Source organism: Pinus tabuliformis, chromosome 8, assembly GCF_031772625.1.
Source record: "Pinus tabuliformis cultivar Carrire ecotype Pingquan chromosome 8, CPIR1, whole genome shotgun sequence".
Lineage (NCBI taxonomy): Eukaryota > Viridiplantae > Streptophyta > Pinopsida > Pinales > Pinaceae > Pinus > Pinus tabuliformis.
In genome coordinates, this window is record NC_142294.1 from 179,137,445 (window position 1) to 179,162,421 (window position 24,977).

Here is a 24,977-nt window from a genome sequence, read left to right on the forward strand (position 1 = left end):
GGGGAATATTTGAGATTCCCGAGGGTCCATAATTTGACAGTGTTAGAAAGGGGCAAAGTTTATAATTGTTTGACACGATTTCGCACCACAAATTTAGCGGTGTAGTTTATTTCGATAGCAAATCTTTTCAATTTTTCAGCTATCACCAAAAGTGGAGGTATATGATGCAGTTATGTCATGTTTTTCTTCTGATTTGCTGAGATGATGTTTTATTGTCAAGATGCTTATTAATATTATGTTAAAAGAATGTTTGTATGCCATGTCATGTGAGAATTTATTATCTTGTCATGCTGAAGGAGAAGCCATTTGAGTGAGAGTTCCTATGGGGAGAACGTCTCGTGGAGAGGCATGCCACTCTATTTGAGGGTATTTATCCTTGTAATGAAAAAGAATGTACTATGTACTCATCACCATCTTGCAACATTAATGAAGTGGCCTCCATACTCTTGAGACCAAGGCCCAGAGACATAACCCACACTCGGTGAACTCCATTATCAATGTGTTTGTGTTCTTGATTTGATTGGTGCCATTATGTTTCATCTTCTTATAGTATGCACATGTGTATTTTCATACTCTATTAAATGCAGTTTTGCTAACATCATAGAAGTAAAAGATTTCGGTTAATTCTCATAGTTGAAGAGATCCGAATCAAGTTTGGTATAAGAGAGATCTTCTCACTGATGTGAATTGTGAGTGTGATGATTAAATGTGGAACAAGAAGGGAAATGGAGAACAACATAGATCTATACGAGGACCTCCTCAAGATGGCACGCATGGTAGACATAATGTATGCAGATTATGAGGAGATCAATCAAAGCCTTCAAGTAGATAATGTTGATTTGAGGAGACTACTACAAGAAGAGAAAGAGGAGAAGCAGAGATTCTAGCTTCAATTATGAGATGCAGAAGAGGCCTTGGAAAAATTGAAGCACAACGAAGGCTTAGTGAAGCCATCATCACCTGTTTCAAAATCAACAGCTGAGATAAAAAGTGTTGATCGTTCTTCAGTTTCATTTTCACATGACACTATTTCTGTTTGAAACATGGAGGTACCCATTTCAGGAACTGGCATGAGACTTCTTACCAAGATGGGGTATAAAGGAGGAGGACTTGGTGTTAATGGCCAAGGAATGACTTAGCCATTGGAGGTTCTAAAAGTACCTTGATATGTAGGTTTGGGATAAACTGAAGGAGAGTGCTCAAAGGTATTAGAAGCATCCAAATAATTGTTAAAGCCATAGAAGAAAGAAGATGATTGGAACACATCATAATTGTCCCATGATAGTGAACATTATAGAGGAAGAGCTAAGGAAAGCTATCATCGCCATAATTGCACCAAAGGTAGTCAAGAGAGGTATAAACAGTCTCAGTACTCTAAATTTCATTTTGATTACAAGCATGCTAATGATTAACATAAATCATGGCATAGAAAACTATGTAGTTTTTGTGGTTTACATAACCAATTGTTTGTTGAGTGTTGGAAGAGAATGGCAGCAAACAAGAGGATGAGGCGTGAAATGTCTTCTCCACATTAGGAAGAAATAAGGTTTAAGCAGGTCTGGAGGAAGAAAAAAATTGCAATCATTGCAATAGAAGTGGACATCAAAGAACCACGTGTTGGAGGCTCCATCGAGAGAAGCGTCTTAAGGACAAAGCACCAGTGCAAAAAATAATTGGTGAAGATGTTCAAAAAGAAAATCCGCCACATTCCTGGTGGTTCACTTTGTTGAGTAAGAGATGGTTTACTAAAACTAATAGATTTTCATGGAAAAAAATTGCAAATCATGTGTTGCAATATAATTGTAAAAGTGATGATGTGTTTTCCATCGCTTGTTAAAGCAATGATGATGTTTTGGCCTTTGATTGATTGTTGGGGTATTGGTTTCTATTGTGATGTAAACTTGACCTATGAGTGTGTGTTATAAACTCCTGGAAAGTATGGGAATGCTTGGGTCATGATAGGTCTTGAATTTGATCATGTAATTTGAAAATATGATGCTACAAGTTTAAAGAGGATGCAGGTGTCGTTCATCACTTATGTATTTGAAGAAAAAGGGTGAAGGAGAAGGAAGTGTGACCTTTCAGGACACTTTTCGTGCAAACAATGTAATACAATAGTTATAGATTATGATCATGCTTTTGGAGGACCAAAATCTCCTCAATGGGGAGGAATGATCTAGGTGGGCCCAGAAATACAAGTTGCCTTAAAATAGCTCAAAAATCAAAGTCCTCAGATTGAAGTGAAACTGGGACCATATAATAGTGCTCATTGTCTTGATTCCAACGGTGTGAATGACACTCAAATCCGATTTCATATGCTCAAGTTATAGATGGTCAAATTTCTTGTCAAACTTGGCCAAGTGGAAATCACTAATGAGGAAACAATTTGGCAGAGTCCCAGTGCATGAAATCTGGCCACCAGAAGGGGTGAATTTGTTGCCTACTTAATTTTTCTAGTCACCCTTATTTTCCGGTGGGAAAATTTTTAGTGGCTTTATAAAAATAAAAATATATATATTTAGGAGGGGTGGTGGGGGGGGGGGGGGGGGGGGGGGGGGGGGGGGTGGGGGTGGCACGGGTTTCCACCCCTGCCACCCCCCAGTGGTTATTGATCAACGATATATTTAAAATAAACATTATAACATGTGGTCGGGCCACCATTCGATGGACCTTCCTGACCCAACACTTGTTGCAACCATATATATGTGATGGGACCTGTGGGGATTGATCCCACCCAGGCCGTCAAACAAGTTGTCCCACATATCATTTGAACGATATTACAAAACAAAGAAACCATGTTCATATATTATATAATCATCGACACATATACCATATTCCACCAACGTTGACAGTCGTTAATAAACCACTAGAGCATATGTTAATGCACCATAATCATATGCCTTAACCTCCCAAAAAACCGTCGCCTGAAACATATAAATGCGCCCATGTTTTCCCATATAAAAACTTTGGTCGAACGGGGGTGGTCGAACCATGAGTGGGGCAATATGCCAAGATGCTTAAAATATTCCCTTAAAGGGCCAGAGGTGCTAGTGTCAGAATTTCACAAGTTTTTAGTATCTTTTGCATGTTTTCGCATCAGGAATCCAACCATGCAGTCTGTTTCTCCAGTCAAGGTCTCCATTTTAAAGTAGCCAACAGTGAGGAATATTCACAAAATCTTGTGGAATCTAAGAGATTCCCTTGGAGGTTGATTTTTTACTCATCTGAAAATGGGGCTCTTAGGCTTCTTGTCTAGCTTACAAGAACCTCTCCCACTTCCAAAGCTTGGATTTTCCCAAATCTATTTGTTTAACCAATGTGGAATTAAGAAATGCTTGAAAATACGAGTGTATGCTTGTATTTGTTTAAACTGATTATGTGTTGTAAATTAATGTGTTAAAACTGATATATATATATGCATTGTTACACAATAATTTGTCACTGCCTTCATCTCAGTCTTCCTACTCTGTCATGTGTCCAAAGTCATACATGCTTATGTTAGACGAATGCTCTCTGATTTTGCCAAATGACCCACTTATCCAAAGGTTTCTGCCTCATCGCGTTTGTTGGCTAAATAAACGCACTGAAGGGCACTCCAAAACAGCCCAGAAGTGCTGCCATCGCGGAAGTACACCTGATTCCCATGATGGTCCGATTTTATGTGCCAGCGCGACTGTCGCTTGTAATCTTCGGTGATGACCTGACTAGCTACATTATTCAATAGCGATGTCAGCACGGAAGGCTAGTTATGTGCCCGCGATGATCTAGATTGGGCGAATTTGTTCCAACAGTTGGCCTTCCAAATGACTCCAAACCTGGTTGTTGGCCTAGTTTATGTCGCCCTCCTTTCTCTGGTGTGGTTGTTCCGTCATTTGTGCTACCTTCCTTGGAGATAAGCTCATCTTCCCACCTTTCATGGAGACTCCTTCTCCTATTTAAACTCTCACCATTGCTATGTGCTGCTAGTTTTTGGAGTTCTTAGTCTTTGGAGTGGTTGTTGATAGTACTGTTAGTATTTGTGAGTTTGCTAGATAGCTGGTGTGAGTGTGACAAGTGTGGGATTGTTGGTAGCTTGAGGAAGGTTGTGAAGTTCCCTTAATCTTGTGTAAAAATTGTGAGAGAGAGAGAGACTTGTATGTTGGGAGATACATCTTAAAGAGTGAATGCTTGAGGAACATGCTAGCTGGATCCTTCTGAGAAGGCTTGTGTCGTCAAGAATTTGGTTGTAAGCTTACTATTATTTCATTGTTAATGCAATCAATGATGTTTTCCTATGTCTTGTATGTCATGTACTTGATAGCTCACGACTTCTTGACTTTGTGAGTAAATAGATCATTGTTGTTCCGGTCACGTGCTTTGTTGTATTTCCTTTGCATTGTTTCAGGTTGATTACTCATTAGGAGAAGGAAGCAGAAGCTGGAGCAGCGCAACGGGACTCCATCAACCACCGGTTGAGGTAGGCCTCCAACTATGACTGTTTAAGGAAAGCTATTGTTGATCTGTCCTTGTTTGTGACTAGACCCACTCTAGGGCTAGAGGGGTTGCCTCTATCCGTAGAGGGAACACTTTCCTGCATCACATGCATATAACAGTAAATAAAGTAGTAGAGATAATGTATCAATAAAGCAGACACATAAACAACAATATTAATTTGGAGTTCACCCACAACTCTTGTGCTACGTCTCCGTGAGCTCTAGTTAATTCAACTAGGCTCTCTGGGATTATGGTATTAGTCTTTTTTACAAGCTCTTGGCCCAACTTTTACTGTTCTTAGACAAAAACAGTGGGTTTAGACACCATTTAATATCCTTGGCTCTCGAAGCTCTGGCTTTTGGCTCTTGGCTCTTGGCTCTGGCTCTTTGGCTCTTGGTTCAGGCTCTTGGCTTTGACTCAGGCTCTTTGGCTCTGGTTCGGGCTCTTGGCTCTGACTCTGGCTCTTTGACTCTCTGTTCTAGCTTCTTTCTACCTTCTGCAACCTTCACGCTCTCTGGCTTTTTAGTTGAACTTGAAGTGACCCCAAAGGCTCCATCAGCTGCTCTTTTTCTTCTGTGCTACCTCTTTGGCTTCTATGCTGCCTCTTTGGCTTCTGCGTCATAGTAAAGCCCCAACAACAACCTTCAATAGAAATTCGGCTCCCAACAATTCAGCATCTCTGCACAGTAGCTCTTTGGATCTCTATCGCTCTGCTCTCTTGGCTCTCTGCTCTACTACTTTCAGTATTTAGCAGCAAACAATAACTTGGCCACCGTTCAACAACTCAGCAGCAAACAATAACTTGGCCATCGTTCAACAACTCAACAACCCTTTGTCTTTGACATTCATGGCTTAAAATCCAAATCGCGCTGCCTGTTGGTTTTCCCTTTCGGGCTCTACAACTTCCCTTCTTTGGTGTTCAATAATCATTGTATAACACCCATTGGGTAAGAAGCCACCTGTTCCGTAATGGATGAGGGCATCGAAACTTAGAATCCCTTAAAAATAGTCGTTCTTTGTTTACACAAAGAACGTTGTGAAAACATGGGAAATCCACATAAAACCCAATATATCAGACTTAAAACTTTCATCATTGCACACTATTCTCCCATCGGGTCTGCCTATTGGTCGGTGTCGCTTATCGCAATGGCTTTGTCCCTTTGTATTTCTTTATTTAAATAAATACGCGTAAATATATTAAAAATGCCTTTTCAGAGGACTTTAAAATATATAAAACTTAGTTTATATCACCGTCGGGTCTGGCCATCGGATTTCCCATATATATATATATATATATATATATATATATATAGATATATATGTGGTGCGGCTCCATTGTAACGTGCTAATGTGATGTTGCGATGTGACAAGTCGCAATCGCAAATCACTCATGCCTGAGGCCTCTTCATTTAACAGGGTCTATGCCAACGTTGATTGTGATCCACCGATATCGGCGATCACACATCGGCAAGTCACCGTGCCTGTGGGTAAGTCCTTCCCTTTGGTTTTAAGCGATGCAATATTTCGGCAATCGCATGTCGCGATGCCTTAAGACCTGCGGTTCCTCCTTTATATAGCCATCTGATGATGCGATATCAATGGTTCTTAGACCAATCAGAGTGGGACACATGGCCCAATCCCAGCCTGCCATGTGTCAGCTGTGGATTGGCCCATGAGCCTATAATCAAATTTTTCAATAAGTTCGAATTTTAATGAAATTGCCTCCTTTTCTAGGGACATTGGACAAATTTTAATTTTACAATAACTCCTTCATCTGGAGTCTGTTTTCGCCCATTCAAGTTGTGTTGGATTCAGAATGAGAAGATCTCTGCAATGAGACTATTTTTGAGAGCAGCCTATGACTTTCATTTTCCTCTTATGTACAAAGTATTTGTGTCATTTGGCACCTTTTACCTCTTACATGAAGTCTTTTAGACTTAGAGGTTTATCTAGGATCCATTTTTGGATCACGCCTTCCCACTAAAAGAACTTTTGGTCTCAAAAAGACTGATATATTGATCTGAATAGTAAATGAGAGTAACTCACCCTCTTCTTTCAGCCTCCCTACACTTGCCTTTGCATAGTGCCTTTGAACCAAAGTTTCTGACCACTTCCCTTCTTGGATGGGCTGGTCTTCCTGGGAAGAACTGTCTTCCTACTTGCCTTCCTGCTGAACTTCTACTGAAATGGTCATAGAAGGTAGTTTGAGCTTCTCTGCCTTGATCATTGATCCAAGGTGGCTCAACAAATGTGGAGTACATCTGCTCCACAAAACTTTCATTTGTACCTATTTGACAAGTTGCCAACAACACTGTTAACAACAACAACAAGCATACAGACAACAACTGGATGGACTAAACTCCTACTTCAAAAAAAAGAAACAGATTTTCACATCTTGTGAACACCTCCATGTCTTACATCTACATACAAATGATGGACTAGATAACAAGCCCACAAAACATGCCTTTAAACAAATGACCCTTCAAGTCAAGCATGTAGAAAAAGACCATTAGGACTCTTTTTCCAAAAGATGAAACTTTCATCATTATCTCCATTTGACCAAGCTAACTTCTTTCAAGTCAAAATGGCATCACATGCATGTCAAAGCAATCAACCATGCAATTTAATTACACATACATGTTCAAGAAAAAGGAAATCATTGACATCCCTGTGTTCATGCATCTTAAGCTCATGCATGCATTTCATCCCTCAACTTTCACTTAAGCACACTGTACTTTCGAAGCTGAAATGAAATATAATACAGATGCATCAATAGACATGCAATCTCAATCAAATAAGAACTCTAACTGTTCCTTACCAATCCCTTTCAAAGGTACTACCTTTTCCTGCACATCAACATCATCATGTGAATAATTTTGAGACACATCAGTCATGGAATATTTCTTTCCATTTCTGCCATCTTCTCTTTCCACCTTCTTCCTCAGCTTTAGTGGAAGCATTGTTGGATTCAGTGTCCAACACTTTGCAGCAAGATGTCCTTGCTTATGGCAATAAGTGCATTGCATGTGCATCCTCTTGATAGCATGATTTTCATTGTCCAATGGACCTTTGGTTGCTTGCTTCTTTTCCTTCTCTTGCTTCCTGTATGCGGCCATTCTCTTCCAACATCTAGAAACATGGTGGTTATCCAAACCACAAAAGGAACAAGAAATTCTTTCCTCATACTTATGTGGAAGTTTATCATGCTTTGCAAAATCAACAGGAATATGTTTAGAACCAGATTTATACATGCCTCTTTCACCTTTATTGCCTTCATGAGGAGGTGAAGGAAATGAAGAAGTGGCTCCCTTTGGAACACCATTGAACACTTCAAGGTTGTTAGAGTCTCCCTAACTCTTTGATTCAAGTGTGTGCTTCTGAACATCTGCATCCTGCAATTTGTCAGCAAGCAACTGCTTCTCTTCCTTCATGGAATTTGGTGGGCTCCAGTATTGTAGCAATAATGCTACAACTCTTGGAGCTTCCTTCTCTAATTTTATCAACCCGGTAGTTCGTAACAAACTTGGAAGCGACAGTGTTGTATGCACAAGTACTAGCTCTTGCCGCAGCTGTCACTTGGTCAGCTGGCACAAGTCCACTAGGGCTCAAGCCAACTTCTATGAGCTCTTAGAAGAAGCTTTTTAACCGATGAACGAAAGCTAACTCAAAGGAAATTAACCTACTTGCAGAAAGGAACTGAAAGCCAACAAGAAACACAAACCCTAGCAAACCCTAATTCTACCAGCTAGTCCTACTGATGCAAAGGTGGGAATGCAAACTACTGAAAGAGATGCCATTACTCCTATGAAGGTGAGATGCATGTGTCTAGACTACTTTTATCTGAAGAGAACACATTTTTGTATTTTTGTTCAAGTTGTTGGAATTATTATGCATGTGCTTCTAACTGGGTCTTTACTGTGCAGGGGTAGATCAAGGGGAGAAATGCTTGGAAGAGGTCAGGAAGGCTCAGAGAGGGTCTAAGGAGTCCCTAACATCCTTTCAGAGAGTTTCACAAAGTTTGGATGCCAAGCAACCATGTTTATGAGCTTCTACAGGAAGTCTGCAGGGGTTCTACAGGATGTTCAGAATTTCTACAGGAAGTTCAGTAATTCCTACAGGATGTTCTATAATCGGATTTTAGGTGGTGGGTGAGTGGAAGAGGTTGCATGGATGGATAGGGAGGTAGGAGAGGAGTTTGTAATGACTCAGTGACAGAGCGATGAGATGAAGAGGGGGTGTGCAAAGCTAGGTTTTCTTAAAAAGGGCAGAGGGAATGGAAGGCCGAAGAAAGTAGAACAACGAGGGTGGTAGAATCGTTGAGAGACAAGGGGGTCTAATTGGGAGATGAGCAAGTGGCCAGGGCGAGGTTTAGAAGGATAAGAGAGTGAAGGAGTAGCACTGCACAGTGTAAATGAAACAAATCATCCACGTCCTGCACATAACCGAAATATCATTAACCTATTCTAACTGTTTAATAAACCCAATGAACAACAACGTTACTTCTAAGGAAAATCATGCATGGTACTGAAGCAAAGAATCATTCCGAGAGATCTGAACACATGGACAACTATTACAGTGAAAACATTGCATCAAAGATTTCATGAACACGTGAACCAACGTTTTTTTTGGTGGGTGGCACTATCTGCAATTCCAGCCCCTAGACAGAGGTGAAAATGAGTGTGCAGTCAACCCTTTTTTGGAACTCTTATTAACTCCAATCTCCTTACTCTATTCTAAACTACTGAAGCAACTCTGTTTCATAAAACTAACCTACTTAACCACACCAAGAAATCTAACTCAGCAAACTGCGTTTCCAAATGCATGTAAAGGAAAAGAAATACGATGCTGAAAGAAAGATAACAATACAAAGGAAGGAGGCCTTAGGCTCTCAGGTTGGGCCCAACCCCGAGAGCTATGGATCCTTTAAGAACTCAGAACTGAACTCAAATCTGCCTGCTTTCCATCAAAAGATGATAATCATAAGTCAAATAACATGCCAATAATGGCTTACAAAAGAGCAAAACAGAGCTAGCAGCTCGTATTCCAGAATGTGCAACAAGGTTTCAAAAGTCCTTTTCGAACACTAAAGCCTCATTATTTATACATTACGAGGCCCCAAGCTGGCCTCCTAAATCAGTGGGATTTGGCTGACCAAACTAGGAGTGAACTGCTGCTTCCTCAAAATCCTTTTGGCTGCCTTCTAACTCGGTGGTGGTGGCTGTTGGAGCTCGGAGTTGGGGGTGAAGATCACAAGGAAGGCCATTCAATGCTATGGATAACCTTCCTACAAAATCTCAATCCCATCTTGGCTGTCTCCTAGCCCTCATCTGCGTGGTTTTGCTCCATTAGATGTCAAAAAACTTGAAATAAGCACGTGTTAGCCACCTAGGAATAGTGACTGCCCTTATTCGTACAAATGACATAAATATACTAAAAAATGATGCATAAGTTATGAAAAATGAAGGGTTGAGCAAGGGTAGTTAGGCCAAATGAGCCCAAAATGTTACCAAATTTGGGGCTCATCATCACCCCAGCTAAAATGATTGCTCATCCTTGAGCAACTAGTCCAGCTCCTCATCCTTCATTGCCTTCACTGCCACCCTCACATCCCAGGCTTCTGCAGTAGTGTCCTCTTCACTGATATGGACCCCAGCCTTTCTTTCCACCTCTTCCCACTGTTCATGCTCATCTTTCTCTGTGCTGCCTTCCATCAATCCTAACAGCAGAGGTGGGCTTAGCTTGAGGCCAATACAGCTGGCCTGGAGGTTCTGCATGGATTTCTTATAGAGGGGCACCCGTACTAGAGCTTCCCTCATTCGAGTTGGAGTGTGATATTCCCTGATTTTTAGACTGTGGGCCAATGTGTTCCATCGGCGGGTGCAAGCTTGAACACAGTTGTCCCCTAACAGTCTCTCCATATCCTCGAAATGCGCTATGGCCTGGGCCTGCTGATCCATATATTTCAGTAAAGCTTGAGGGTCAGTGGATAAGTGTTGGTGTGCTGATATTAATGCAGTTGGATCCCCTGGCTCTGCTCTAATTAGTAGTGGCTCATGCAGCTCTCGGTTCATGACGTCTTTGACTTCTGCTGCTCTCTTGTCTTCATGGTTCAACCATGAGGCAAGTGCCATCAACTGCATATCCCCTAAGACTGTGTTTGGATCCCATGAAGTCACATTAGGAAGGGCCAAATTATGGAGATAAAACTCTGATAGTTTGGCCTTATCCTCTGATGAACTAGTATTGCATAATTCTGTGAACTGCTGCGGGTCTTGGAGTTGGGAGATACCCCTCTGTGCTAATGCATTGATTTGAAATTGCAGCCACTGGTCTCTTAGGTACAGGCCATAGGATTTGGCCGGTTGTCTGCATTGTATAGCATCCATGGCCCAACTGGCCATGCAGGCCAATTGTGCCTCTTTTTGCTGCAACTGCTGTTTGAGAGCTTGTATCTCAATTTGTGCTTGCAGTTCTTTTTCCTGTAGATGCGAGGTTGGCTCCCCAAGACCGACTTGCAGCCCTTCTCTGCCTTGATGCTTTGTTGTAATGTCCCCTGAGGATGTGCCTTTTTCCTTCTTTAGTTCCTGTAGCTGCAGTTTAAGTTTCTCGTTTTCTTCCTGTAGGAACACCCGCTGGCAGTTTGCCACGTGTTTGGCCATAGCTAATTCTTTTCGTGCCTCCTTGAGTTGTTCCTCCAAGGGGCCTATATCTGCCACGCCTTTTGATTTAGCTATTTTCATCCACGTGTGCGTTCTCACTCTTTCTTCCTCCAACGCAAAGAAAAGTGGCACAGTGAATTTCTGTGGTATAATTTTTCCAGCTTCTAAGAAGTTATAATATGAGCTCAAACTTGGCTGGGGACTAGGCTCCGGAATGTGTTCTTTCTCTTCTTCTCTCGGTGGCTCTACTTCGTCTTCCCTCGGTGGTGATGAGGGTGCTTCTCCCTCCATCCTCTCTGTCTCCTTAAGCCGGGCTAAGGTTTCCTGTAGAGCAGCCTCAGCATCCTGTAGCCGGGCTTGTGAAGCCAACCTGTCCATTCTCTCTTTCCAAGTAGTTGTTTTCGGGCTCCCCCTCTCATAGGTGATTGATATCTTTGAGGGGGACCTCTCCCTGGGTGAAGTAGGGGTATCCTCTATAGTAATTGGGCTGCTGGACGGAGGTTGTGGCCTGCCTGTTTTTATTCTTACACTTCTCCGGGCTTTAAAATACAGAGGGATCTCCCTCTTTCGCTTTTCCTTCGGCTTAGGAGGTGTACTAAGGGTGGCTAGCACGGCGGCTACCTCCCTTTCAAGAATTTCGGCTCTCTTTTCCTTTGGTTTTCCTTTCTCAGGGCTTCCTGTAGAAGGCCCTGTATCAGCTGATTTCTGGCTTCCTGTAGAAGCCGTTTTTGGTTTTCCTGTAGAAACAGGTGGCACCGTTTTAGCCTGTTTGGCTGAGGGTGTTTTGCTTTTTGACTTTGCTGATGCTCCTTTCGAGGCCCCTTTACTGACGTGGACTTGCTCAGTCCTGTCCACCCTACTTTGTAACCTTTTCTCCCTGGGCGTCAATATGGATTTGTCATCCTTCTCTTCGGCAACCTTTTTCTCTTGTTTCCCCTTTTTCTCTTTCTTCGGTGCTTTGGCCGTGGGTTCTTGGCCTTTTCCTTTCTTCTCTGCGTGTACTGACTCCTTCTCCTCGCTGCTGGAGGAACCAAGCTCTTCGGTCAACATTTTTATATCACCATCCTTAGTCAGATTTCGGAAGGCTTCCCACGAGAGAGGGACTTTGTATGTGTGGAGTGCATCCTCCACGAGGAGCTTAATGAGCCCATGATGAGCTACCTGGTCTGGCGTGCCCTCTCGTAATTTGGTGGCACATTCAGTCATAGACTGCAGGAGGAAGTAGGGGATACTTAGTTTGCTTTCTGCAGGTAGGTCCATCTGATGCCTTAATTCTGTGAGTAGTCGGAAATGGTACCCATATACAATGCTGAACCGTCCTTCGCACGTGATGTATTTCATAATTTGGAGGCTGACCTCGCTCCAAAGTGGCAGTAAGCTAGCTCTGCGAACCCCGTTCTTATCCTCTGAGAATTGCTCCTCTGGTGGAAAGAACTCCTTTTTAGCCTTCTGGCCTAATTTCCTCTCCTCCTTGTCCCACGGTACCCCCATTGGGAGCTCAGTGACTCGGCTGATGAACTGTGGGGTGAGTCTGAGACTCAAACCCCTGAAATTGACAGTGGCCAGCGTTTTTGATTTTGGCTTCAGAGCTCGCAAGAACTCCTCTACCACCTCATCATCATATCCTTGAAGTTTGTCGTAGAACAACATCCATCACGCACGAGTGAACAGCTCTACCACCTCAAGGTTCTCCCTTAGTTTCTTTGAGTCGGTCGGTTCCTTTCTGATGAATCCACCCGGCATGGTGAAAACCTACTATGTTAGCTGGAGGTGGCGGGTGCGTATCAAAAACTAGCCTTTTGGGACAGAGAGTAGAACTACGCCTCTGCCATGTACACAATTCGCGAAGACTATCTACAGATGAGCCTTAACAGGGCTTAATTACAAATCACATCCTGTAGAAAACCCCACATATACTTCGACGACAATTCATGCAAAAGGAAGACAATGCTTGCAATTTTTATGATCAGACTGTAGTTTTACGTTTTTGAGAACGTCGACTCCGCCACCCTCGAAACCAATTGCATGGGAGGAACAGGTTCAGGCTTACCTTTTCCAATTCGCCACCTTTGACGTGAAGAGACCAATTTTCCTCGTGGCAGTGAGCTTCCTGTAGCGTAGCTTTCCTGTAGAAGCAGCGCACGGGTTCTGGAGAGCACGGCAGTGGTTCTGCACCTTCTGTGCCGCTACCAGACATTCGAACAAGCCGAAGACTTGGAGTAACGAGATTCAGAAAAATTCGGACGCTCACTCGACTTCAAAACGGCTGATGATAAATGCGTGGGGTGGTGATCTAGCCGATGGATTTGAATCCCGGCGGAATTTGTGGCGTGGGGGTGAGTTATCCCTGCCAGACCATTGGACGACGTCACCTACTCATTCCACTGCAAGTTTCCCTGACTGCCGCATCATTCTCCGCAGATCTGCCGCCGTCATTTCTGTTAAAACGCCGCTTCTCCCCGACTGGACACTTCTCACGTGTCTATTACCTAATTTGCTTGCCACGACCGCCACTTTCCAAATCCGACTAGACCATCTGACTGGTCGTCGTGGCCAGTTGAATGGCCATTCGACTGCTCAACCCATTCATTCCCACACTTGCAAACATTTCATAGTATGATTCATGTAATTTGACGAAAGAAGGGTGAGGCACTTACCTGTGCGGCCGCGACATGATTTCCAGGTTTCAGGACGATGGTGATTGGATTTGCTTGTTGCTGCTTCGTGCACAGGCACGGGGGTTCCTCCTCGCAGACTACTGCTGGCTACGGAGCTTATTACCTGGCTGCGGATGGTGCATGTGCCCGCTCTATGTTCTGCAGGCGTCTTGATAGTGTACACTCTAGCTGGCTGAACTGCTACGGGATTCCTGTAGGATGTCCTGTAGCAGTTTTTCCTCCTCGGGTGCATGCTGAACAGTGAAGACGGTGGCATCACGATCATGATCGCAGGGCCCTCAGATGGCTTTGATAAGTATTGCATGGTATCTCTGCATCTTTTTTCATTTAGAATCGCTTCCTCTGATAATTCCGTGTTCTGATTTGACTGTGTAGGTGTTTTCCATTGCATGGCAACTGGGGTGGTAGAAGGAGGCGACAGCAGTGCGTGATGGAGAAAATAGTAGCTTGCATGCCTCCATGCCTGACCTCGGTCGTTAGATTTCCTCACAAAGTCAGTTCTGGGCCGTCCAAAGCTTCTACAGGAAGTTTCCTGTAGAAATACAGGACTTCCTGTAGAAAGTCCTGTAGCTTCCTGTAGGAGGCTAAACTGTGATCAAATCGTGCCCAGACCTTGGAAGAGATGAGTGTTTCTGGAGGGAGTGCTGGTGAGGTCACCTGGTAACATAGTAGGGACCCTTGTCTTTGAATTGTGGGCCTCTTTTCCTGCATGGAATACCTGCAACCTGCATGCATTGCCACATTGTGAACTTGCTTTACCTGTTTTTTCTCTTTTTGTTTATTGTTTTTTTTTTTTTTTTTTTTTTTGAAAGACAGCAGGGGCGCCTCAATGAGGTTTTCACCCTTACCATCTGCCTTAAGCGCCTCAGAGAGGTTTTCACTCAAGGGTCTTTTTCAAACCTCTCTTTTTTTTTTGAAAGACAGCAGGGGCGCCTCAATGAGGTTTTCACCCCTACCATCTGCCTTGGGAGCCTCAGAAAGGTTTTCACCCAAGGATCTTTATTATTATTATTATTATTATTATTTTTTATTTTTTTTTTAAGATCTTCAGGGTATGCCCAAAACAGAGGCAGAACCCTTCTCTATGACCAGCACTGATTTTTCCACAGTTTTGATGAATTCTTGCCTTGACAGAGGCTTTCTGTAGATCTTCAACCGATGCCCATTGACAAGCATAGGGATAGCCTCCTCATCAATGGTCCGAATAAGAACATATCCATTGTCATTACATTTTTCCACTGCATATGGTCCCAACCATCTAGTTCTCAGCTTTCCCTTGAAATCTTTATGCCTGGAATCATACAACAGCGCCCAATCTCCCGGCTAAAATTGCTTGTCATTGAGGTGTTGGTCATGCCACACCTTCCTCTAAAGTTGAACCACTTCTGAGTGAAGAAGGGCCTGCATTCGGTGCTCGTCCAATCCATTCAGCTGCAATAACCTTTCTTGTTGGGCATGGCTGAGATCTAGGTCCAGCTGAGCTGCCATCCTCAAAGTGTTGTACTCGAATTCAATTGACAGCAAAGCTCTCTTCCCATAGACCAGCTCATAAGGTGTGAAGCCGGTTGTGGTCTTCCAAGTGGTGTTGTAAGCCCATGTGGCCTCAACCAGGCAATCTGCCCAATCTTTCCTGCTGCTGCTCACCACCTTAGTCAAGATCCCTTCCAATGCTCTATTGGTGACTTCCACCTGCCCATTTGCTTGAGGATGATAGGGGGTGGAAGTCCTATGCTTGATTTTGTGATGAGCTAGTAGGTCTTCAATTAAGTTGGAGGTGAACTGGCTTCCTTGATCGGTGACTAGCTCTCTTGGGTAGCCAAATTTGTAGAAGATGTTTTCTCTTAAGAAATCGGCCACCTTTTCTTCTGTCGTTGCTTTGATTGCCTTGGTTTCTGCCCACTTTGTTAGGTAGTCTGTGTACACAATGATGTAAGACCTCTGCCTCGAAGGAGGATTGATTGGACCCACAAAATCCATACCCCACTTCTCAAATGTCTCAAGAGTCACTTGAGGTTGGAGAGGCATTTCATCCCTTGGAGTCGGTTTCCCCATCCTTTGGCATCGGTCACATTGGCTGATATACCTTCTGACATCTTGATGAAGCGTGGGCCAATAGTAGCCTGCCTGTAGGATTTTGAAGGCAGTCCTCTTTGCTGCAAAATGTCCTCCACAAGGGCCATCATGACAGGTTAGGAGGATATCAAAGACTTCCTCCTCCCTTACACAATGCCTTAAGATCTGATCAGGGCCAAGCTTGAACAGGTTTCCCCCAATCCAAGTGAATGAGGCACTTTTTCTGACGATTCTGCTCTTCTCTCTTGAGGATAGGTGCGGAGGGAACTGTGCTGAAACAAGGTAGTTTGCTATATCAGCAAACCATGGAGAGAGTACTGAAATAGCAAACAGATGTTCATCGGGCATCTGGTCATCCACTGTTCCATCCTCATTTGCAGATAAATCCAATCTAGACAAAAAGTCAGCAACAACATTTTCTTTACCTGGTTTGTCAACGATAGTCAAATCAAACTGCTGCAACAAAAGTAACCATCAAATAATACGAGCATTCACATCTGGTTTATTCATTAAATATCTAATTGCAGCATGATAAGTATGTACAAATGTTTGATAGCCAGTGATATAATGTTGGAACTTGTTCAGTGCATGGACCACGGCCAAGAATTCTTTCTCAGTTACAGTGTAGTTCAATTCTGCCTTGGATAAGTTTTTGCTGACAAAGTAGATGGCATATGGAAGTTTTTGTTCAACTTGTCCTAAGGCTGCCCCTATGGCTTTGTTCGAGGCATCAGTGTGGATGTGGAAAGGTAGGGCCCAATTTGGACCTCTCAAGATTGGGGCAGACACCAACTGGTCCTTTAATTCATTCAGAGCCTTCTGACATTCGTCAGTCCATTTAAACTCCACATCTTTTGCCAAGAGGCCAAACAACGGTGAGGCTAGCTTGCTGAAGTCTTTAATGAATCTCCTATAATACCCTGCTAATCCTAAGAAACTTCGAACATCTCTTACCTTCTGAGGAGGTGGAACCTTTTTGATGAGAGCAATTTTGTTAGGATCCACCTGTAACCCTTGGCAAGAAATGGTATGGCCTAGCACGGTCCCTTCAGTCATCAGGAATTCACACTTTTTAGGACTAAGGGACAGGTTCATCTCAATGCACTTGGTTAGGACTTTTCCCAGATTGGACAATGCTTCCTAGAAGTTGGACCCATAAGGAGTGAAGTCACCCATATAGATTTCCACCGAATCATGGACCAGCTCAGAAAAGATGCTCAAGACGGCTCTCTGGAAGGTGGCAGGAGCATTGCATAGTCCAAAGGGAAGAACTCGATAAGCAAAGGTACCCCAAGGACAAGTGAAGGTGGTCTTATCTTGGTCTTCCGGGCTGATTTGGATCTGGTTATACCCGCTAAACCCATCCAGGAAAGAGAAAAACTTCTTCCCTGCCAGTCCATCCAACACTTGATCTATGAAGGGTAGAGGAAAATGGTCTTTCTTGGTAGCTTTGTTCAGTTCTCGGTAGTCCACACAGATTCTCCACTTCCCATTTTTCTTGGGAACCAACACCAGAGGGGACACCCATTCTCTATCCGAGATGGGGTAAATGAATCCGGCATCCAATAGTTTTTGCAATTCTTCCTTGATGATGTCCTTAAGGGCTGGATTCATTCTCCTCTGGGGTTGCCTAACCGGTTTAAAATCCTCTTTGATGTAGATGTGATGGGTACAGACCGAAGGATGGACTCCTTTCATCTCCTTATAGCTCTAAGCAAAAGCATCTAGATGACTGGCCAACAGACTACACAGCTCCTTTTCCTGGGAAGGAGATAGGGAGGAGCTGATCTTTAACATTCTCTCAGGGCCGAACTCCACATTTTTGACTCTGGGAGTGACAGGGTTGGTCCCACAAAGGTCCACTAAGTTGCTGGCTTGGGCATCCTCCAGCAATTCCTCTAAGGACAGTGCACTAGGAGGTGGATTCTGGATCAAGGTCTCAATCAAATCATCCTCGGTTGGGGGGTCTCCCCTAGTGGTGTCTATGGTGCACAAAGGTGCTGAGTACACCTCATCCTCTTCTCCTTCCTCCAACCAAAGTGGTAAGTCATGCTCTAATGAGGGTTGGGCAGGAGGGTACAGGACTAGCTGCTTGGACATAGGACCATTTTTGATGGTCATGTTTCCTGCACGGCAGCTTATGTAAGCATCTGCAGTGGCTAACCAAGGCCTTCCCAAAATAAGAGGGTATCCAGTCAGTTTTGCCTTTGGTTGCAGAACCAAGAAATCTAGAGGGTATTCCCAAGAGTCAACAGAGACTAAGAAATCCTCTACAATCCCTTCGGGAGTCACGGTGGAGCGATCTGCTAGTTGTAGGACTGTCGAGGTCTTTCTCAAGGAACCCTGAAGGTTGAGTTTGAGCATGGTATCTCTGGTCATCACATTAATGGCAGCCCCCAGATCAATCAATGTGTGGGGTATGATGGTGCCATTGATGTGGACATCCACTACAGGACTCCCAGGATCCAAATACTTTGGCCAGATGACTTGTCCCAACATAAGATCAGACAGTTGTCCTATGACATTGATGGTTGAAGCATCTCTCTTTCGCCTGCCTGGGTGTCTAAAACACTTTTCCTTAACCAGTTTGTTGTATATCAGTACATCTTTGATGGCTTGGAGAAGTGGTATTTTCACACACAACTGTTTGAGCTCTCCAAGAAGCTCATCCTCCTCTGGGTTGGGTTGTGTGGTGGCTGTTAGTCTCTGAGGAAAGGGTGGAATGGCCTTTGGTTCACTTTCCTATTTATCTTCCTCGTCCTCTGGGGGAGGAGGTTGGCGATCCGGAAGAGTCTTTCCAGATCGCAGATTGATCTCCTGGATCTCCATAGCATAGGTAGGGCATGATGTTTCCCCAGTATATACCTGCTGGGCCTGTCTGTTGTTGGGGTTCGGGTTCAGTTGAGCAGGCATTTGAGGTTGCCTTGGAGGAGCAGGAGGTAATGGTTGTGGTTGAACTGGTGGTGGAGGCAAAATGGCGGGAGGAGTATTGTACTGGGGCCTCCATCCCGATTGAGGTGCATTCCACTGAGGCTATGGCTGGGCATGTGAGTGAAACGAATGAGTAGTGGGCTGAGTATGGTACTGAGGTGGGTAAGACCATGGAGGAGGTATAGACCAGGAAGAATGAACAGGGGGTCCCCAGGAAGGCATAGGAGTAGATTGGTTGGGGCTGTAATAAGCTTGGGGTGTCCCTTGCATCCCCTGTTGGTAAGGTCTAGGTCCTTGTGGCCTCCTCTGGTTGAGGAAATAGAGAGGTTCAGTGGGTGCTTCTGTCCTTTGGTACATGGCTTTAAGCCCAGGTAAGGTTGGGCATTGGTTTGTGGGGTGGTCCTCCTCACAAACAAAACATACCTCAACTGAATGTAGTGGGCATTCGTTCTTAGGGTGTTTCCTTGTACACCTAGGGCAGAAGATGGCCAAGGCTCTCTCAGCTTCTTCTTTCTTCTGCTGGATTCAGAATGTATCAAGTTGCATGGCAATGGTCTGTCTCACCTCACTCTTGAGGTCCTCTAATTGGTTTGCAAACTCATGTTTGGAGAAAGGAATACCAGCTGAGAGGAGGTTTCCTCTACCTCGTTTCCGAGCTGCCCTAGAGTGGTTTCTAAACACAGTCTTTATGTCCTCATAAGGTAGTTGGTAAATATCTCCTCCAGCTAGCATGTGAAGGGTATCTAAGATGTCTTCAAGGACTCCTCGGAGCAGAACCAACTTGAGGGATTCAGGGTCAAGTGTGCACCTGGCCCGTTTATAGCTAAGTTGGAACCTTTCCTCGTAATCCTCTAAGGGCTCATCATTCCCCATGGTCATCCAAAAGATTTCTCCCTTGGTTTCCTTGGACCTACAGTAGTCCCGGTATTTGGTATTGAAATCTTGTTGCATCTGAGCCCAAGTGGTGATATTGTTCCCAGGTAAGCCCATGAACCAGCGTAATGCTACATCCTTAAGGGTTGAGGGGAAGAGTTTCAGTTTCTGCTCATCTTCAGTATAGTCATAGGTTCGACAAAGGACAACAAACTCAAACAGAAAGGTATCAAGGTCTTCAGTAGTCAGTCCATGGAAGTGAGGTAAAGCAGAAGGGCTTATGTTCTTCATTTTCATGTCTCCATTGGTCTCTTGGATGGGGAAGGCACCTTCTATTCTCTCATCTTCTCCCCTATGGTCAGCCATGGCTTCAGATGGAGTGTTCTCTAACTCTTCTTCTGCTATAGGATCTTCGTATATCTCAGGAGGTTCGCTTATAGGTTCTTCTGGATCACTGTCACCAAAGAAGAGAGAAGGGTGACTCAGTGATGTGGTGGGGGTGTTGGGTAAGAATTTGCCTGTTTTATCTCGATTTCTACGAGGCATGAAATGGAAAGACTTTTGATTTCTTTTGTTTTTTTTTTTCTCTGGTACCTACAAAACTTGAAACAGATTGAACTGCAACTAACTATCTTGCTGAAATGAAAATGCGGAATTGAAATGAAAGCAGGAAAGAACTAATCTATTTTGCTCAAATGAAATTGCAGGAATTGAAATGCTAGTCTACGCTTGCAGAATTGAAATGCTAATCTACGCTTGCAAAAATGAAATTGCGGAATTGAAATGTTAATCTATGAAAGTAGGAAATGTCTATGCTACTTTTGCAGAATGGAAATGAAATAAACTACTTAGAAGAAGGCGAGAGTAGGTAAATAGAAGAAAAGCAAAAATCACTAATACTCTGACGCTTCCCCGGCAACGGCGCCAAAAAGATGGTGGGCTCCAGTATTGTAGCAATAATGCTACAACTCCTGGAGCTTCCTTCTCTAATTTTATCAACCCGGTAGTTCGTAACAAACTTGGAAGCGACAGTGCTGTATGCACAAGTACTAGCTCTTGCCGTAGCTGTCACTTGGTCAGCTGGCACAAGTCCGCTAGGGCTCAAGCCAACTTCTATGAGCTCTTAGAAGAAGCTTTTTAACCGATGAATGAAAGCTAACTCAAAGGAAATTAACCTACTTGCAGAAAGGAACTGAAAGCCAACAAGAAACACAAACCCTAGCAAACCCTAATTCTACCAGCTAGTCCTACTGATGCAAAGGTGGGAATGAAAACTGCTGAAAGAGATGCCATTACTCCTATGAAGGTGAGATGCATGTGTCTAGACTACTTTTATTTGAAGAGAACACATTTTTGTATTTTTGTTCAAGTTGTTGGAATTATTATGCATGTGCTTCTAACTAGGTCTTTACTGTGCAGGGGTAGATCAAGGGGAGAAATGCTTGGAAGAGGTCAGGAAGGCTCAGAGAGGGTCTAAGGAGTCCCTAACATCCTTTCAGAGAGTTTCACAAAGTTTGGATGCCAAGCAACCGTGTTTATGAGCTTCTACAGGAAGTCTGCAGGGGTCCTACAGGATGTTCAGAATTTCTACAGAAGTTCAGTAATTCCTACAGGATGTTCTATAATCGAATTTTAGGTGGTGGGTGAGTGGAAGAGGCTGCATGGATGGATAGGGAGATAGGAGAGGAGTTTGTAATGACTCAGTGACAGAGCGATGAGATGAAGAGGGGGTGTGCAAAGCTAGGTTGTCTTAAAGAGGGCAGAGGGAATGGAAGGCCGAAGAAAGTAGAACAACGAGGGTGGTAGAATCGTTGAGAGACAAGGGGGTCTAATTGGGAGATGAGCAAGTGGCCAGGGCGAGGCTTAGAAGGATAAGAGAGTGAAGGAGTAGCACTGCACAGTGTAAACGAAACAAATCATCCACGTCCTGCACATAACCAAAATATCATTAACCTATTCTAACTGTTTAATAAACCCAATGAACAGCAACATTACTTCTAAGGAAAATCATGCATGGTACTGAAGCAAAGAATCATTCCGAGAGATCTAAACACATGGACAACTATTACAGTGAAAACATTGCATCAAAGATTTCATGAACACGTGAGCCAACGTTTTTTTTTGGTGGGTGGCATTGTCTGCAATTCCAGCCCCTAGACAGAGGTGAAAATGAGTGTGCAGTCAACCCTTTTTTGGAACTCTTATTAACTCCAATCTCCTTACTCTATTCTAAACTGTTGAAGCAACTCTGTTTCATAAAACTAACCTACTTAACCACACCAAGAAATCTAACTCAGCAAACTGCGTTTCCAAATGCATGTAAAGGAAAAGAAATACGATGCTGAAAGAAAGATAACAATACAAAGGAAGGAGGCCTTAGGCTCTCAGGTTGGGCCCAACCCCGAGAGCTATGGTTCCTTTAAGAACTTAGAACTGAACTCAAATCTGCCTGCTTTCCATCAAAAGATGATAATCATAAGTCAAATAACATGCCAATAATGGCTTACAAAAGAGCAAAACAGAGCTAGCAGCTCGTATTCCAGAATGTGCAACAAGGTTTCAAAAGTCCTTTTCGAAGGCTAAAGCCTCATTATTTATACATTACGAGGCCCCAAGCTGGCCTCCTAAATCAGTGGGATTTGGCTGACCAAACTAGGACTGAACTACTGCTTCCTCAAAATCCGTTTGGCTGCCTTCTAACTCGGTGGTGGTGGCTGTTGGAGCTCGGAGTTGGGGGTGAAGATCATGAGGAAGGCCATTCAATGCTGTGGACAACCTTCCTACAAAATCTCAATCCCATATTGGCTGTCTCCTAGCCCTCATCTGCGTGGTTTTGCTCCATTAGATGTCAAAAAACCTGAAATAAGCACGTGTTAGCCACCTAGGAATAGTGACTGCCCTTATTCGTACAAATGATATAAATATACTAAAAAATGATGCATAAGTTATGAAAAATGAAGGGTTGAGCAAGGGTAGTTAGGCCAAATGAGCCCAAAATGTTACCAAATTTGGGGCTCATCAGAATTCAACTGCTTTCTAAGCATGCTACTCTTCCTTCCATCCTCATACATTTTTCTCACCATATCCATCATGGTGGACAATTTTTGCTTCATGTCTTCATCAAGGAATCTTTTGAAGAACACATAATTTGAGGACCCACTTGTAGAAGTTGTCATTATGCCAACGAACAAAAAAATTCAACAAGATAAATAAAGAGCTTATTTAAGCAACCTCTTGCAACAAACCTCTTGTGCTTTGGGTTGCCTTGAGGTCCTTTGGAATAGAAGAATGCCTTCAACTCTTCTTCCTTCTGTAAACTCAACAAATAGTCAGTGTGCAAACAAGCATACAATCAACCTATTGTTGTTCAAACACCTTTCAGACAAGCAATATTTGCTTTGTCAATCAAGCATTCTAATATAACCTTCTTAAAGGTGTGGTTAATCTATCTTAAGCTCCGATACCACCTGATCTGAAAATGGGGCTCTTAGGCTTCTTGTCTAGCTTACAAGAACCTCTACCACTTCCAAAGCTTGAATTTTCCCAAGTCTATTTGATTAACCAATGCGGAATTAAGAAATGCTTGAAAATACGGGTGTATGCTTGTATTTTTTTAAACTGATTATGTGATGTAAATTAATGTTCTGAAAATGATATATATATCCATATAACAGTAAATAAAGTAGTAGAGATAATGCAACAATAAAGCAGACACATAAACAACAATATTAATTTGGATTTAACCCATTACTCTTGGGCTACGTCTCTGTGAGCTCTAGTTAATTCAACTCGGCTCTTTGGGATTATGGTATTAGTCTTTTTTACAAGCGCTTGGCCCAACTCCTGTTGTTCTTACACAAAAACAATGGGTTCAGACACCATTTAATCCCCTTGGCTCTCGAAGCTTTGGCTTTTGGCTCTTGGCTCTGGCTCTTTAGCTCTTGGTTTGGGCTCTTAGCTTTGACTCTGGCTCTTTGGTACTAGTTTAGGCTCTTGGCTCTGACTTTGGCTCTTGGCTCTGGCTCTGGCTCTCTGGCTTTCCGCTCTGGCTTCTTTCTGCCTTCTGCAACCTTCATGTTCTCTAGCTTTTCAGTTGAACTTCAAGTGACCCCAAAGGCTCCCTCAGCTGCTCTTTTTCTTCTGCACTACCTCTTTGGCTTCTATGTTGCCTCTTTGGCTTCTGCCTCATAGGAAAGCCCCAATAGCAACCTTCAACAGCAATTCGGCTACCAACAATTCAGCATTTCTATGCAGTAGCTCTTTGGCTCTCTATCGCTCTGCTCTCTAGACTCTCTGCTCTGCTACTTTAAGCATTCAGTAGCAAACAATAACTTGGCCACAGTTCAACAACTCAGCAGCAAACAATAACTTGGCCACTATTCAACAACTCAGCAGCAAACAATAACTTGGCCACTGTTCAACAACTTAGCATCCCTTTGTGTTTGACATTCATGGCTTAAAAGCCAAATTGCGTTGCCTGTTGGTTTTCCCTTTTGGGCTTTGTAACTTCCCTTCTTTGGCATTCAATAATCATTGTATAATGCCCTTTGGGTAGGCGGCCACCTATTTCGTAACAGATGAGGGCATCGACGCTTAGAATCCCTTAAACACAGTTGTTCTCTATTTACACATAGAACGCTGTAAAAACATGGGAAATCCGCATAAAACCCAGTTTATATTGCCGTCGGGTCTGGCCATCGGATCGCCCGTATATATATATGTGTGTGTGTGTGTGTGTGTGTGGCCCTGCTCCATTGTAACACACCAATGCAATGTTGTGATGCGACAAGTCGCAATCGCAAATTTCTCATGCATGAGGCCTCTTCATTTAACAGGGTCTATGCCAGTGCCGATTGCGATCTACCAATATCGGCGATCACACATCTGCAAGTCACCATGACTGTGGGTAAGTCCTTTCCTTTTGTTTTAAACGATGCGATATTTCGGCAATTGCATGTCGCAATGCCTTAAGACATGTGGTTCCTCCTTTATATAGCCATCCACCGATGCGATATCAATGGTTCTTAGACCAATCAGAGTGGGCCACATGGCCCAATCCCGGCTTGCCATGTGTCAACTGTGGATTGGCCCATGAGCCTATAATCAAATTTTTCAATAAGTTAGAATTTTAATGAAATTGCTTCCTTTTCTAAGGACATTGGGAAAATTTTCATTTTACAATAACTCCTTCATATGGAGTCCGTTTTCACCCATTCAAGTTGCATTGGATTTAGAATGAGAAGATCTCTGCAATGAGACTATTTCTGAGAGCAACCTGTGACTTTCATTT